Here is a 15,220-nt window from a genome sequence, read left to right on the forward strand (position 1 = left end):
TCAAATCGATCAGCATATTGGATTGGCCTGCTTGGGACGTAGCTAGTAAGTCAGCTAGCTTGGATTGGGACATAGCTAATAAGCCTCGTGAAATCAATCCAGTGGCCTGCTTGGACGTAGCTGGTAAATCAATCCCAGCCGAAAACGTCCCAAGCACCAGCAGGAATCTGCTAGTTAGTAATAAAATCGATCAGCAAAGATGGTATATGTTCCGATCTTGGAGAAGTATGGCATAATATTATTCACTTCTTTTTGTTGCCAATGAACACTAAATTGCCCACTTGCTATTAACAAAACTGAGATTACCAGGAGCAAGCCCACCTGCTCTCACGGCGCTCCTTCCGCTGCCACCACGAAGCCAAGATTGATCCACCACATCCAGGAATTCAAGGGAGAGGAGAGAAAGAGAGAACCGGTCGATGGATTCCGACCGGCCGTCCCGAACTCTGCTTCCGCGCTCGCCCAACCTCGAGCGAAGTGGGTGCGCTGAGCGGAGCGGCAGGCTTCTAGGTCCTTAGCGAGTGCGGCGGCCGGCGCGCGGCGGCGTTGGGGGCAGGTGGCCCACGGCGGCGTCGGGGGCGGGTGGCCGACGTTGAGGCGGGGCGGGGCAGGACGTGGCGGCGGGCTGGAGGAGGAGGCGGCGGCGGCGGGCGGCGCGCGGCGCGCGGTGAGGCAGGGCGACGCGGGAGGTGGCGGCGGACTGGAGCTCGAGATGGGATCGAGGAGGCAGGGTGTGCGGGTCGCTGGGCTGATATTTTTTTATTCTTTTCTCTCCCATACCGGTTCGGGCTGACTTATGCCGAAGACTGCGGGTTGAATACAGAAAATTGTAGGGGCTTTTGCCCAAAAGTTCCGCGACGGTGAACCCGGAGCCCCAATCCGTGCTTTATTATTAGAGAGAGACTAGCAAAAGTGCCCGTGCGTTGCAACGGGTGAACAACAAAAAAGACATGAACTTTTAGTCCCCAAAACAAAAACAAATCAAATTCAACCAAATTGCACTAATCTACCATCATTTTACAAATCAAGTCAATAATTATTAAGATAATGGGAATTTTAGGTCCAATCTAGGTAGACATAAGTCTAGTAATACAAATTTCATGTTGTGGATGCTAGCAGTAATTATTTAATTATAGATGGCAAGCTTAGAAATTTGTTGCTGGTCAAAATGCTAAAATGGCCTGCATTTTTGGATAGCATAGAATTTTAAACCTGACATTTAATCATACTAATAAGGAGCCAACTAACTCCAAGGCTTTAGCCTTTAGGCAAATAATGAAGGATGATAATGGTTAATTAGGCTTTTTGAGACCAACTTGCACGTACAGGTGGTCGGTGTTCGTAAAACCATTTCCACAGAATTAAAAGGGAAATTGTGTGAAGAACAAAAAATATGCTTCAGTAAAACATTGTGTTACAAACTCTAGGAATCATCTTACTTTTTATTATTTCAGGTGAAACAATTGCTATATGTTGTAGCTGGGAAGGGAAAGCATAAACTGTTTGGCCCTATAGATATCATCAAGCAGCTTATCTGCACTAAACAGAAATGTGATATATGATGAAAGTAATTAGGGAAGAGCAGGGGTACATACTTACCGTGAACATGTACTGAACATGCTTACGGTGAACCTGTAAAGTGATGACGTACTTCCGTTCCCTTGTTGTGATCTCTGTGTCTATTGAAGATTTTTTTTTATGTTGTATCGCACATGGCTTTCTTCCTTCTCACATGAAGGATTATATTCCTATACTCCGGTCAACTACTTTTATCTATCAGATGATAGATAAGAAATTTGATGAAAGAGCAGCCACCAGTAGTGATTAAGAAGCAGCAAGGCCAAATCATAGCTGATAAATCAGAACAATGCACAGCCAACAATAGTGGTTAAGAAGCACCAAGACCAAATCATAGCTGATAAATTGGAACAATGCACAGCCAACAGTAGTGATTAAGAGGCTCAAAGGTGAGGAGGAGGGGATCAGTTACATGTTATGGCGCGCTGATCACCATGGGGCAGGACAACCTCCACAACACTGCACACTTCACAACTGAATGCCTGCTATCAAATTGGATGCGGTTCTTGCACAGCTTAGTTGAGGAGAGGGGGCGGGAGGTAAGACCCAGCACGGTATAAGAAGAGGAGCAGCCTGCCGTCCACGTCGGCATCGAGTTGCGATGTTCAACCCGGCTGCCTAGTCACGGCCGTCTTCCACCTCTTGTAGGAACCAAGCCCACCCACGTCCAAACGCAACCTCCTGCTGGCTATGACTGCTGTGTGTTTGAATTCATCTCGTCCCTAACATTCTTCCCCCGTGATTGCCATTGGCAAAGACACATGTTGGACTTCTCATCCCTGTATCCCAGCCAACTGGGGCGCTGTAAATCAAAGCCGCCAACAGACACCTTCATCCATATAACCAATGGATCGCATCACGACGGAGCCGACAATCGTGTGTGTCTTTCCGTCCTCGTTGGCCACTCAATGTGGTGAGCTGGTAGCTGGCGCCCCTTTTCCCTGATATCTCTCTCGCAATTGCTGCTCTCAGACAACTCGCAGACATAAAAACTGATAGAATTTGCTATAGAAATCCAACAGATCACTTGATTCAGAGGATGGCAATGGTGGAACCGAGCAGATCGGCCGGTGCTAAAAGCTCCACCACCACCACTGTCGTGAGGAAGAAGAAGCTGAATCTGTTGCTTATGTGTGTGCAAGTGCACTGTTGTGAGCCAGAGGTTGTGAGTACATTAAGAGGATACATATACAACACCTGAGCTTGTTATTGTTGGACGACAGGCAGTGCTGATAGTTCACCTGAGGTACTGCTTAACAGTGGTGGCAGAGGTTCATGTGTCTATCTGGTTCTGAAGACCAGAGATGATGTTGAAATAGTTGGTAATGGAAATTCATCACCATCTATCAGTTTATCTGAATCCAAAACACTCAATTCAGAATGTTTTTTGTTAAGGCCGGTTATCAGAATCCTGAATAGTAGTTGGTTCATCGTTGTGGTCCATTTTCTGCAATCACGATAAAAAATAGACGTTAAACATCTCATACTCACATTGTTTAAACAACAATTCGGAAAATGAATGCATGAAGAGTTATAACCCATCTAGCTTAACTTAACTATTTAATAGGTTCAGTTTCTATTCCTGTCAAATCTGAATAAAAATACGACAACAGTTACCAACTTCATGATGTGCGTATCAGGACCAAAGAAACTTTCTGGAGTATGCATACTAATACTCCAATTTTGGAGTTGGCATACTGATAGTCCAAAGTAAAAAAGGTACATCATATCATACATTTTTCTGGAGTTTTGATCAAAATTTTCGAAAACGGCAGCCCATTGATATTTGGAAAAGAGGTTTGAGGTGAACCAGATCTTGAAGCAAGTTAATTCTCAATCATGTGTCATGTCACAAAAAGCCATCAAAAGAAACCGATCAATCAATTCAGATCAAATTCTACTGACACGTCCATCTCCCTTGTTCATCCAGAAGGAAGAAGAAATAGGTGTCCTAACAACCAGCGACACCAAGAGAACCACAAGCGGGACAGCCATCAGCCACACACCTCCCACGCTCGGTCAACGTGGCTCTGCTAGAGGACAACCACATGGGCATCGCACTGACTCGAAGACCACATGCATGTGGAGCATGATCATGGCGGCAGAATCCGACGACCACGAGTGCAGCAACTCCGGCGGCCAACAAACTTGTGTATGTGCTAGGTACTATTGTGAATAGAAGGAACTTGCAAGCTTGCTATGAATGTGATGAAAAAATGGCGTTGTAGAACTGTGATGTCCTGACTTGATTGAACTGGAAACAGAAAACAAAAAATGGGAGGGAGATGACCAATTGTCGAGCTGAATGTGGTGTGTACTTGTATTAGTTAAAAGTGATTCATTAGCTGTACGATTTTATCTTTGAAAGATGGTTGGAAGAGAAATCTTATTTACATGTAGATTAATTCTGCAGATGACTGGTCATGTTTTTGCTTGTTTGCAAGCTGCAACATCTGAATTTCTTTACTTTGGACATGGAATATGTAGACCGATGGAATTTGACAGCATAATAGCATCTGTATATTACAAAATTTGATAGGCCAATGCAATTTGACAGCAGCTGAAGAACATGACGATTGAGGACCATATCGAGGGGGAGTAGGAAAAGAGGGGAGATGAATCGATTACATGCTAAAAGTGTACACCACCCGTGGCCTGGTTGGTGTCGCTCGACCGGCCGGCTCTAAATCCCTCCGTCTCCCTCGCCTGCCCACCGTCGCCCCGCTCCGGCGAGCTCCCGCCTAGGACGCCGCACCTGGCACCTCCCCTCCTTTCTCCCTTCTTCTCTCCCTCACCTATATTCTTCTTTTTGCCCAGCAGCCGCAGATGCCATGTATCCACCCAGGAAGCCACGCCCCGGCCTTCCTCAACGTCACTGGCGACCCCAGGGCTGCCGCCCACCTCCGAATCGGCGTCCCCAGCTCCTGTCGTGTCTCAGGAGCCTCTTCTCTTGCCGGAACAGCTATGCGGCGCAACACCAGCACAACCAGCGCGCCGCCCCTTCGTAGCCGGTGCCGTTGTCGGCAGATGACGCGGCCAAGAGGTGCAGAAGATGGCTCGGCTGCTCCGCCTCCATCCGCAAGCTCCGTGACGCCATCCCACGGTGGGGCACGCTGCACCCGCCGCCTGCTGAGAAGAGCTGCCCTCCGGCGCCGCAACGGGAGCTGACGAGACGCAAGCGCCGGGCGTCCGCGAGCTGTGCCGGCGAGCATCGAGTGAAGAAGCTTCTGCAGCAGCCGTAGCAGGGCCTGAGCGAGGCGGCGTTGGGGAGCGGGGAGGGTAGTGGCGGGAGCAGGGAGGGCAGCGGCCGCCGTGGATGTCCGTGTGATCCGGCCAGCTCCGCGTCGCGCCTAAGACCGCCCCGAGTCTTCCTGCCGAGGCCTCCTGCCTGCCTCGGCGCGGACGCCCGCCGCGACGTCGGCGGCAAGCGACGGCGAGTGCCCGGCGATCGAGAACGACAGGATAAGAGAGGCGCGGCGGTGAGCCAGTCCAATAAGAGATAAGGGTCACAGGCATAATTTGTAACAAATGCATGTGTTTTTACGCAAAAACGAAAAGTTTTTTCCAGAGTGCCACTTACCCAGGGACTGCGGGTTGTATTACCCTAAATCACAGGGACGTTTTTGAAAAAGTGCTGTGACGGTGAACCCGGAGACCCAATCCGTGCTTTATTATTAGGGAGAGACTAGCACAAATGCCCGTGCGTTGCAACGGGAAAAAAGTTGATGTGTATTCAATTATGTGCAAAACACATATGTTGTTCATGAAAACTGTGCGTGCAAAAAATCTCATATGTTGCAATGTATATTATAAAATAAATTTCAGAGTTTGTTTGGTACTTGATAGTTTACCTACCGTCGTGCACAATTCGCTTTGCTCCCTCACCTTTAGTTTGGTGTGAAACTTGTAGCATGCAATATTGATCCTTGAAAACAGAAATTGATACGATTTATATTTACATGTGACACCGACCTATAAAGTTTTCACCGTATTATCGATCAAATATAAGCCACTTGCATATATTTTGCACAAGCAATTGAGAAATAAAATTATTATTGTATTTGGATCAAAATCTACTACCTTTGCTTCCCAAGAAAAAAACTTCCTTCTAAATGCATAATTATTACTGCACATGATTCTCAAATCTTTGTATAAATCTATGCAAAACCAAATCACTAAAGTTACTCACCAAGATACACGATGCAATTTCAAACCAACAAATGAAGTATAAATTTGTAGAACTTGCTTAATGGAAGATAATCGGATTCCCCAACATTTGTTCGGCTGCTATGAAACTGGGTCCTTCTATGTCTTGCATATTCCATAACAGGGGTTGTTCTAGCTGTGTATCTGTCTTTTGGTGAACAAATTGAACTTATATTCAAGAACCAGCCACGTCAGCACCGGCTACTGGGTGCTATGCATGCATGTGGTCCTGGGCTACCGCTCGCGTACGTCTCAAGTACGCTCGCACCGGCCACGTCAGCTTAGGGCCTACTGCAAGCTTATCAAGTAGCTCGCCGGCATCAAAATCTCCAATCCCTAACCTTAGATTTTGCCCCATTCCAATCTCACCATGGGCAGCTACAGAGTGACCGATAGCGAGTTCTACATCAACGGTGCCGTTGTCATCGGCTACACCCATTTGCTCGCAGCAGATGGCGTTAGCCGTAGCTTGACTCAAGGTCCTCTCCGCAGGAGGCATGGCGGAGGGGCGAGCCCTATCTACGTCCGAAGGTGCTCCTAGCGTGCACGCCCGCCAATGAATGCGCTCGTGGCGCACTACCTTGGGCATGCGCTGCTGTGCTAGTAAAAATGCTCGTGCGTTGCAACAGGATGATATCACAAACTCTAACCCAATATGCACGGCTCAAAATCCCCACATATTCAACTCATCCATTACGAGATGACACCTATTTTAAAAATGTAGTAGTTAGTTTGAAGTTATTCAGTCAGATACTGACTCGTTAATTCCTCTACAAAGAAATTAAAGATGAATCCTTCATCCCTTTGAATACTATATTGTTCACCTTTTGTGATGCTTTTATTGGATACTGAATTTCAGAAACTCGCCCCATTTATCCATCTTCTTAACGTATAAAAGAGCCCATGCTTTGTAACGGGAAACAAAAATATTGATATATTTATGTTATTGTGACAAACACCAACATCTTGTTCATGTCCCTTTTCTTCATCGATCCAACGGCACCACACCAATAAATTACTTTTCTCTATATGGGACATGTCTCCATCTTAACCCTCATAAGAATACTACTCATGCAACAATCATTAATTTTTAATATTTGTAAAATAGCAAAAGAGCCCGTGCATTGCAACGAGGTAACAAAAATTATATTTCAGAATAATGATCTTAACCCTCATAAGAATACTACTCATGCAACAATCATTAATTTTTAATATTTGTAAAATAGCAAAAGAGCCCGTGCATTGCAACGGGGTAACAAAAATTATATTTCGCCACTTATCACAATTACTCCGTCTCCTCATTGTCATCAACTTATTCATCCTTTCGCCCTTTTGCAAGTTTTATTATGTACACAAAAGGTCAAGGGCTACTTTTAGTGCCATCTTAATAACTGGAGTCTCGATCTGTTTTACTCTGAGTGCCTTACTCGAATGAATGCGACGCAAAAAATTAGTCCGTTCAAAGAATTTTTCAGGTATGCATGTATATATATTTAAAATTTATACACATTTTTTCTCAAGAATTTTTCATATAAAACATGTTATATTTTGAGTTAGTGTCTGACAGATAAATATTTTGAAGAGTATTTTAATCTGTCAGAAAAAAGAAAGATTAAACAGGAAAAGGATGTATATATCTAGAGTCATATGTCCACGACAATCGGTTTTATTTTTTGCTTTTTGAACAAACAAAAATATTTATTTATCTTTGAAATTTGTACAATTGATATATTTTGTTTTTTTATTAGAACTAAAACATGTTTCCAAGACAAACATTTTTGAACACATGATCTTTTTAAAGAATTATTAATATTTGTTAATTTCGTGAACAACTTTAAATGTTTTGAAAAGGAACTTTTTTGGGGAGTTTTGAGCATTTTTTAAAAAACATGAACATATCAAAAAATGTGAATATTCTGAAAGCGAAAACAAACTGAAAAACTCTTTATCTTAAAAAAACACATACACAGTATCTGCAGTTAAAAAAAGATTGATGGTGTCCACACCAAGAAGCATGGAGTTGAGAGAGTCGTAGGGATGTCCTTCGTTGACGCCTTCTTCGACTTAGCACTATCATCAGGTGAAAGAGGATTGGTGTATATATTTTTAGTGGGATATACAGAGGGTCGAAGTCATTTGTTTGTGAGTGCCTACGTTAAAAATGATGAATGTACATGATGAACACAAACTTAGAAGTATGTATATTTGAAAACACTACTTAACAAAACATTAGACATACTATCAGATAATTAGTGGCAGATAATTTATGTACCAAGTTTTACGAAACAGAGGATGCACCTGATCAGTGTCAAAATGTAGAAAACAAACAGGGTTCTCTTCTGCAAAAAAGCCGTGGTGCTTCTGATGTCTTCGATTGGATCTACACGCACTATGCAGGTGGCGTAACATCACCACCCGTGACGCCGTCTATCAGCACCCGCACGGCCGCCGGCCATGGAGGCCGGCGAGCTGGCGGCCGTTTGCATCGCCCGCCTCTCACCCTCTATCTGTTAAGGGATCCCATCTGTTAATGCCTCGCTTGTTTATTCTTGCAATTTTCAACGTATATAAGCTACAGGAATTTTATGTAAAAAACCGATGTGGGACTATTATCAGGCAGCAGCTTGGTTCGTCGGCAGCTATCTTAACTGCGGAAGGACAGATGGAGAGATCGACCCCCACGTGCAATTCTTTTTTCCTGCCTTTTAATTCCACGGCTCGCGGCCCACTCCAAGATCTGGCCCAGGCGACTTACAAATTATTATTTTCGTTCGCTTCTAGAACACAGGCCCGTGTACAAGATAGACGTAGGCCAGGAAACGATTTTTACATACCACACGAAAACGATCGGAGAACGACACAAAAAATAGGTTCTTGATTAGTACCACCTCGCATATTAGTTGCTGGTCAAAATTTATATGGACTTTTGTGTAAAAATGCCGCGACGGTGAACCCGGAGACCCAATCCGTGCTTTATTATTAAAAAAATTAAATTAAACTAGCACAAATACCCGTGCGTTGCAACGGGAGATAAAAAACATCACTTCACTAACCCAATGGCTCAAGACTTCCTCCTCTCCCCATGGCCCATCACCAGACATGACATCATCAAGAAACTCCTTGAAATCCTCCACACTACTACACGAGAAACAAAATAAATATTAGGAGCGCTGTCCAAAGATCCCCCATCTTTGGCTAATATAACAGAGAAAAGAGCGGAGTTTGTGTCGCACACAGTTCCAAGTCCCGACTCCTTGTACTTTGGTGACAGGCGCTAGTGGGTCGAGCTGAAAAATAAGAGTGAATTTTTTTTTCGTAGAAAAATATAGCGTATGACCAAAAAATAATGAAAAGTTTCTATTGTGATTTAGACATAGTTATTTTTGCATGTGTTATTGCAATATTTTGCTCCTGAGTTAAACAATTCTGATACGTCAAATATTAGTATCACAGTATCATATTAGTATCATGTATGCCCCGTGGTGATTGCACATTTACATCACTTCACTTTTTTAACCGTACTTCATGTAGGGTTTTTGATTAATCCGAAAAGTCACTTTGGAGCACGGGCACATTGTAGTCATTTTTAGAAACATATTTTTATCCAAAAAGTATAAAAATGTAGTATATTTGTGTGAATTTTCGTCAAATTTCATGTTTGTATGTGAAAGATCAAAAGGAAGACAATTACATGCAAAAAAAACAAATTGTTTTTGCTGGATTTTTTCTTTTTAATTTATTAAAATTTGGTATGTACTTGGATTTTCATATTTGTCAGGTTTATTATCTTCTTCTACTTTTTTTTGTGGCGACGTTGCTCTAGTCGCGCACATACATTTGTCCCTACTTTTATGGATGTGCAGACACATTTTTCCTAGCAAATATTGGGCGTACAGAAGCACTTTTTTAACTTTAGTGTTTTTTTGAGACAATCCAATCAGCTTTAATTAACAGCCATCCATGAGGTGGCTGCGCAGCTCTTTTTTTTTGAGAACATGGTGGCTGCTCAGCTGGGCCAGGGAGGCTGGGCTTGGGCGCGAGCGCTGTGCTGGGCCTCGAAGGGTCACGCGGCCCACACGAGCGAGCAGCAGAGACTGTCGTGTCGTTCTCCTCGAACGAGGGCAGAGGCTGGATGTGGCCTGCGGTGGCGCTCGAGGAAAACTCCGACGGGGACGGCAAGGGGCCGTGCAGATCTAGCGTAGGAGTGGCGGGGATGGGTTGCCCGCGGCCGGATCTCGCCGGATCCGAGCACAGACGACTCGTGGCGGCGGCTGTGGAGCTCCTGGCGTCCTGGAGAGGAGAAAGAGATGAAGAAGAAGGAAGGGAGAGAGAGAGAGATGAAGAAGAAGGAAGGGAGAGAGAGATGCGCTGCTCATCCGCTGGTCCGGCCAGGGTCCGGTCGCCGGCGGCAAGGCGAGGTGGAGGAGGTCCGACCGGCACGGTCGGGCGGCGGGGTACTGGCGTAGCTCGGGCTCGGATGAATATCCCAAGGCCCGATATGGGTCTCAGCGGGCTGCAGATTCGCCCCGAAGGAGCAGTGCGAAACGTTTTTTTTATTAATTTACTGGACTGCGGGTTCAATTACTCAGAATTGTAAGTGCTTTTTTGCAAAAAAGGCGCGACGGTGAACCCGGAGACCCAATCCGTGCTTTATTATTAGGGAGAGATTAGGGAGAGATTTAACGATGAAGCAATGAATGAATCCAACCCCATCACAGTATGTTCTGTAAACAGGGTCGGCAATCCTATTGACCCCGCATGACCTGTGCGATATGATCAGGTCGTCCTGCGGGCACATTGAGCACGGACGTTTGGTTTGTTTTTCTTGGTTGTGATGGTCTCTTTCCCACGGATATGAACGTGAGTCTCCATACTTTTTTTGGTTTAAATCTTGCACGCCTCAACTTCTCACGTATGTATCTCTCCCAGTCTCTTGCATATCTTTTTTATGCCTCTATCTCTCATGTTTCACTCACTTCTCATGTACCCTTCTTTTTCATGTGTCTCTCTCAAACTCTCAGATCTCTCTCTCTCCTCTAAAAAGCCTGGATGACCAAATAAAAAATTATGAACATTTTCAAAAAAATCATTTGAGCCTTCCTTCTATTTTATTTAATTGCCTTTTCAAATTCCTTTTGAGCCTTTCAAAAACCCCATGCCTTTTTCTACTTCAAGGTAGACCTTCAAACTTTGCCGATATTTCTTCTATCTTTTCCCCAAGTTCCATCAAAAATCTCAATATTTTTGGACACTTATAAAACCTAGTCCTAGAGTTTGAATTTAAACTTTCAATCATGCCCATTTATATTTTATGGATCACGATCATTTTTGTGAGTCCAGGGAAAATAACCCCATGCCCAAACTCTTTTCCTAGAGCTCCTTTTCTTTCTCCAAATCTCTGGGTTCTTTTTCAGAAATAGAAAAAGTGAAAAACTGAAGGAAGAGAGGGAGAGAGAGCGCCAGCCGACCCTTTTGGCCCAAGGCCCAGCCGCACCTCGTCAACCCTAGCCACCAGGGGAGAGGCTCGCTCGATCCCGATCCCCACTCTTCCGAGCCCCCTCGTCCTCCTCTCGATCCCCAGCCACCAGAGACACGCACGAGAGAGAGGTTCGGCCGCCGCCGCCCCTCGCACGCTTGCCTCCCGCCGGAAACTTCGCCACCCGATGCCGTGGCTCCGGCAAGCTCCGCCTCTCCTCCTCCCATTTTCCCTCCTCGCACCGTCCTGCTCGAAGCAGCCATGCTCTGCCGTGGTCCGCGGCGAGCGCCGCTAACCCCGCGCCTTCCCTTCCGCTCCCCTACCCCATTGAGGACGAGGCTGGCGAGTCCTGCCGTCGTCCCAAGGTAATCCTCTGCCGTCCCTCTCCTCGTTCCCTTTCTCTTCTCTGCCATGGCCACCCGCAGGAGCTCGAGCTCGCCCCGCACCTCCTTCCTGTCGTCCTTCTCGTCGTCGCCTGGATCCACGCCTCCCCATACCCTGCAAGTCCCGCCACGCCACCCTCCTCTGCATCAAGACGCGTCGCCGCCTCAAGTGCCTGCCTCGCCTCCTAATGCGTGGATTCGGTCGCCCTCGAACCATTCCCGCCGGAATCCGGCGTGATCTGGCCGGAGAATGAACGCCGCCGTGGCCTGGAACCTCCCCTGCATGCATCTTCGTGGCTGCACGCCGGCGCAGCTGGAACCTCCCCTGCTTGCATCTTCGTCGCTGCACGCCCCATGTTGTTTTTAGTAAAATTGGAACATTTTTCTCAGATTAAAAGAGGACTGCGGGTTAGATAACTAAAACAGCAGGGACTTTTGTGTAAAAACGCCGCGACGGTGAACCCGGAGACCTAATCCGTGCTTTATTATTAAAATTAAAAAATAGGGAGAGATTAGGAAGAGACTAGCAAAAATGCTCGTGCGTTGCAACGGGAGAATGCAAGGTGCGAGAATCAAACTTAGTGACATAGATATTGTAGTGGTGGAATACTTATCATGTTACTTTTTTACCATTAAAACAATATACCATGAATCATATTTGTTCTCCTCCGTATCTCACAAATAATTGGTTCAAACAACTTTAGCAATTATTTAGTTCGAGAAATCAGCCAAAAAATTAATAGTACTTCTGAAATTATGTATAAACAAAACTTGCGCCTTGGTTAACATGTTTGCTACCACAAATTATTTTACAGTGTAAGATTATACAAACAATAATAGATGTCCAGCCATTTCTCAACTAAAACTTCATACACACGTGAATTGTTGCCTAAAACTGCTAGAACAAACATGTTCAACTGATTTGTTTTCGGCACGGGGTCAACTCATAGTCTAACTTATAGACTGACATGTATGATGCTTATAAACAGAAACATGTTTTAGAGCAGATAAAAAAGAATGTACAGGGACTGCAGTTGCATAAATATAATTGATGCTTATATATGAAACATCTAAAATTTTAAGAATCAAACGCGATCTAAGGAAGTGACACACATCTGCAAGTATCTAATACTAAAATCCATATGAAAGATAACCTCTATTGGTTCAAATATTGCAAGTTCCACCCATTTGTTTCAATAGAACGGCCACTCAGTGCAGCACATCCCCTTTGTTATAGATCAATAGAAAGCAAAAATGGATACACATTTATGTGGGCCTACTCCTATCATAGTTTACATAGTAAAAGATTAAGATTACATATGTCTACATAATGAGATTCATTTGCATCATTGTGTTCTTACTTTGAAAAATGGTAGCAACAAATAGAAATAATCCAATGTGTTAGTTTTGGCACAATGGAAATTCAGTTCATATACCTATACTCAACAACAACTATCATGGTCATCCTCATCTTGATTTAGTACCGATCAAGCAACACCAAGTTTAGTAAAACCATAATAGTAAGGAAAGCATCTGAGCAGATCTCAGTATTCCAAAATTAAAATTAATAGACCTACAACATGCATGTTCGTGTATAACCTATCTGCAAGAAATATCTTTTTTGAGGATTACATCAAGACTTAGGCCGACATCAAGGCCGCATCATGTTCCTTCCGGAGCAGATCATGTAGTTGGTTCCGGACACCATCCGCAACCACAAGGTCTCCATGAGCTTTGGCAACAATGGCTAGTTCATGAGCCAGCCCATTGTTTTCCTTATGACTGTCCTGATGTGATGTGCCTAAAAATTCTCAGCGCAGATGTAGTATCAACTATAATTGGGTAGGACAATGATATGCTTATAGAATCAGCCTGTAGCACCTGTCCCCACTGCACAGTCCATCTCCACCACCAGGAAGCCTCGGAATATGTTAAACAATTCCTTCAGTACAACCAGAATAGCGCTGGCTTCGGCCTCGACAGTTCTGCATGCACCCAGCTACCTATCCGCGGGCAATTTTGTATCATCTCTGGTACTCCATGCGGATAGTTGGCGTGATTATAGAATTGTAGGCAGAAAAGGCATCCGCATGTAATTTGAATCTTCACTTAACTTTTCAGGTTTGACCATCCAGGAGATTGTTCACACAAAATTTGACAGCTCAAACTTTTACCCTTACCGATCTACCATCAACCATGGCAAATCCACCACATACTTAGCTTCACATTGAGACAGTTCACCACCTTCATCTCACACAACTTCCGACACTACATATCCACGAACCAATCCAGTTAATGCTTGATGACTTAAAAAATTCAGAGTAAATCAACGGATGCATGAATAAATCGATCAGTGTGTTGTAACGGGAGAAAAAACATCACACACACACACACACACACACACACACACACACACACACAAACACACACAATGCACCAAGCTCTAGGGCCTTCGCCTCCGACATGGCAATAAAGCATACTCTGCAACCATGCACTCGGCCGCACGATGATCTTGTACCCTTCGGCACAACAAATATATAAATATGTTTAGCAATGACATGAAAATCAAATTGTTTCAAAGATAGTGAGGATCGACAGAGGGTCTTGAAGAATTCTGGCAAATAATAGGTTAGAACCTCCACCACACATGTAATTTTATGAAATTGGCAAGGGAAGGTATAGGAATTATAGCCTAATAAAGGTTCCATCTGAATCATGCTATGTATTCCTGTTTGAGATCTTTTATAGAATCAATAAAATATGATGACATTAGGGATCAAAGATCGATCAAGAAACTCAGGGATTAGGGAATCATGCTTAACTTGATAGGAATGAAACTGATGAAATTAGTGAAGGGATTCGTGGTGCGCAGACCAATGGATCTGTGCGTCCTTGATACACACACGTACGTACACGAAGGTTGCTGGGTTGAGACTTGAAAAGAGATTGATTCATCTGTCCGCCGGACATACACGAACACGATTTTGTTGTGTATCTTTAGTGAAGGAAATATGCCCTAGAGGCAATAATAAAGTTATTATTTATTTCCTTATTTCATGATAAATGTTTATTATTCATGCTAGAATTGTATTAACCGGAAACATAATACATGTGTGAATACATAGACAAACATAGTGTCACTAGTATGCCTCTACTTGATTAGGGAGAGATATAATGTCTCCATAGCTCTAGTGAGCTATCACTTTATTGAAGCAATTAGAAAAAAACACTTAAATGAAAAAAGTGATTTCGGGAGACGATGCCGAAGCATACCTATTTATTGGCAAAATTGACAGGAAAATGGTTCTGTTTCTAAATTTGATAGAAAAACATAACATGGTGATGTACAACTGCGGCTAGTGCAACCAATTTTTTATCTTAGGTCATTATGTGTGCCTTTTTTCCACTATATATTGCATTCTAATATGCTCATTATCAAATCTTTGTTTATTGTTTGGGCCGTTACACTTTTTGAATTTTTGAAATAAAGTGTTGCTTGGAGCTGAGGAGTAAAAAAAACATGACTCCTTACTTAGACCCTCACATATGTAACGAATTAAATGGCTATCCCCCATCA

The sequence above is a fragment of the Triticum dicoccoides genome, chromosome 3B (genome assembly GCF_002162155.2).
Source record: "Triticum dicoccoides isolate Atlit2015 ecotype Zavitan chromosome 3B, WEW_v2.0, whole genome shotgun sequence".
In the NCBI taxonomy this organism is placed as follows: domain Eukaryota; kingdom Viridiplantae; phylum Streptophyta; class Magnoliopsida; order Poales; family Poaceae; genus Triticum; species Triticum dicoccoides.